The sequence below is a fragment of the Pygoscelis adeliae genome, unplaced genomic scaffold (assembly GCF_000699105.1).
Source record: "Pygoscelis adeliae isolate BGI_AS28 unplaced genomic scaffold, ASM69910v1 Scaffold399, whole genome shotgun sequence".
NCBI classification, from domain to species: domain Eukaryota; kingdom Metazoa; phylum Chordata; class Aves; order Sphenisciformes; family Spheniscidae; genus Pygoscelis; species Pygoscelis adeliae.
The window spans coordinates 292,929-295,932 of record NW_008825609.1 but is presented as its reverse complement, the minus strand read 5'-3'; positions in this window follow the sequence as shown (position 1 = coordinate 295,932).

The window sequence follows — 3,004 nt, the reverse complement described above, 5'->3', positions numbered from 1 at the left end:
AAAGCAACGCAACAGTCCTCTCTCTGAACTTCCCTTCAATTCATAAACCCCCTGGCCCAAATCAGCATCCTGTACAAAGTCTCCTTGCTAAGCCTCATGCTTTCGCTTCCTTTGAGGAAACTTCAGCACCAGCTTAGTCAGGACTCCACCATTCAGCTGTGTTGCTCCCCTGAAGATGGAGGGGACAACGTGCTTTCTAGAGAGAACAGAGATATGGCTCCAAACCTAATTCAAGGATGGTGATGGACACAGACTTGTGCTGACAGTGCTGTGGGTATTTGGGTCTCTGAACTTCTCCTGCTCCTTTCCTGTGAATCAGCTCAAACTCTTAGGGATCAAACGACTCTTCAACTGCTGCCTTTGCCCCTTCTCCTCCAGACAGAGCGGGCACAGAAGACAAGGCAATGCCTTTTTGAGAAGCACTGCCTTGCAGGGACCTATCTGGCTTTGACAGGAGAGTGTTACTGACCACACCTGATAACTGCTGCCCACCAGCTCCCAAGGTCCCAGCTCACAGAGGGTGCAGGGACACCTGCAAGGTGGGATCCAAATGGCTGTGGGGATTTTTCTGGTATATTGTGTTGTATCTGCCCCTCTTCCTCACCCATGAGCCTCTCTTACCTGCGCCCTCTTTACAGTCTCAACTTTTCCTGGTTCTCGTGCTTAAACCAATCCCCAACCATAAAAAATCCTCTTAATCTCTGTGCTACACCGTTACTTCTCTCCCTTGCCTGCCCTCACTCACTGAAATAACCCGTCTCCGTCCCTTTCAGTATTGCTAGAATTACTAGTTATTCCAGACTTCCAGGGTCAGGAGAGCATTGGCGGTTTCCTCTCCATTCTCTCACTCAGAGCACCTCCTTGAACTTAGATTTTCCATTTTGAAGTTTCTCTTAGCTCCTAGATGGAGGCGCAGTGGATTACCCTTTTGAGGGAGGAATCCAAACTACGATGCTTCAGCACTCTTTGGAAATTTTCCCACTGGTCAGAAGTACTGTGTTTAAAAAAAACCCAAACAACAAAAACAAATACAAAAAACCCCAAACAAACAAGTCTATATTCATCTTACTTGGGAAGAGACATCATGGTCCAAAAACAGGATAGAGGCAACTTTTGCAACTAAATTTCAGGACTGGGAGTAAGCAGCTAGAAAACCTACTCCTCTGCAACTGACTCATTCTGTGACAGATCACTGGGATTATCTGAGCATCTGTTTCCTTGTCAGCAAAATAAATGGGACTTACTAGATTAACATTAATGAAGGAATTTCAGAACATCGCTGCAGTGTGCCACAGAGATTTTTTTTATTCCATAGCCTTCATCTAAAGCTATTTTAGACTTTATAAGCTATATCAGGCATACATGACGTTGCCCAAGTAATTTACAAGGATACAGTATTAGCTTTCTGCAGACAGCCCAAAGCAGCAGCACTATGCAGGTTTGGTGATCGGGCTCATGCGTTCAACATGCAGCTGCCACGGACCTACCAAACAAGTTTGGGTAAGTCATGTTCGCGTCTCAAATTAAACAGGGAAGATAGCATTTATCCATGTCCCCAGGATGTTGATAGACAATGTTCAAAAGGAGAAAACATTCATATTTTCAGCCACCAGGTCTTTCAAGTCCTCCACACTGAGTTCCTTTCTCATACGCTGCAATTCCTCCACCCCTTTGGACTCCCATAACCCCAATCAACCCCAGTCATTAAGATCTCTCTACTGTCACACCTCTGGTACTAAACTCTCTGGACTCTAAACTCCTGTTTGACAACACTCTTGAAACACTTCTTTTCCTTTTCTTTGCTGTTGGTTTGTTGCTTGAAAATCCCTTCTTTAACCAAAGCAAAGCCCAGAGAGAACCCACTTACAATCTGGGTACTATACTGATCAGAAGATCCGGAGGGCAAGAAGTGATCCGTGACATCTAAAGATAACTTCAGATTGCCTCTACCCAAACACAAAAACGTATCTGATGCACTCACTGACGGAATCAAAAAGCATTCATTCTGGAAAGGGCAGGAGATGGCTTCTCCTGTGTGTGAGAAACACGTGACATTCATCTGGGGAGATCACCTGGAGGTTTTTGTTACAGAAAACCTTTCCTGGTGACCCTTCCCCCACCTTGCTGTAGTGCGTCTCACCCGTCTCGCCCAACACTAGAGAGTGGCACATCGCAGTGCCTCCTACCCACATCATTTGGACACTGCTTTGGGCAGCCTCTAAAATAAGCAGCACTCATAAAAGCATTACCTAAAACTGCTGAATCAGGGACCAGATGTTCACAGCGAAGAACAAAGGTCTGCACAAGTGACAAAAAGCAAGACTGAGCAAGTGCATGAACTTATGAAAGGCCGTTGCACATGCTGGAGAGTTTAACCAGGCGACATCAACCTTCAAGCACAACCTGAAGGCACTTAGATAATACAAAATGGGGTGAAAAAAAATCTTTATTCTAAGTATTTTAAGAACCGCATCTCTGTTTTGAGACCAGTGTAGCTTTGATGGTCTTGGTCTTTCTAACTGTAGCATCTCTTTGCTGCACTTTCTCAGACTACATCCTTCTCCTGTGTTTGTCTAGTTGACCTAAGCACAGGGACTGAGACTGCGTGTCCGCGGGCCTGCAAGGTCCCAGAGTGGACGCTACGCTCCTGCTGTTGATTTCACTGCCGGAGCTGGTAGTCAGCGCTGTGAGAAGGCCCGTGGCGCAGGGGAGGTGCTCTCCACAGAGCCAGGACACAGCCCTGCCAGGCCCTGCTTGTCCCAGACCTCTGTGCTGGGAAGTTCAGGGTGGGCAGCCCCCCCCGGGGTGCCCAGCGTGCTCGCCATTCAGGCGGGGAACGCTGATCCGACTAGGTGAGCCGCGACGCCCCAGGGCCAGGCCAGCCCCCCAAGGCCCTGTCCCCCGGCAGCCCCCAGCTCAGCGATGTCCGCCCCCGGCCGCCCTGTCACCTCAGGGAGAGCGCGGCCCCTTCCTGCCCAGAATGCGACAGGCCGCTGGCGCCGGC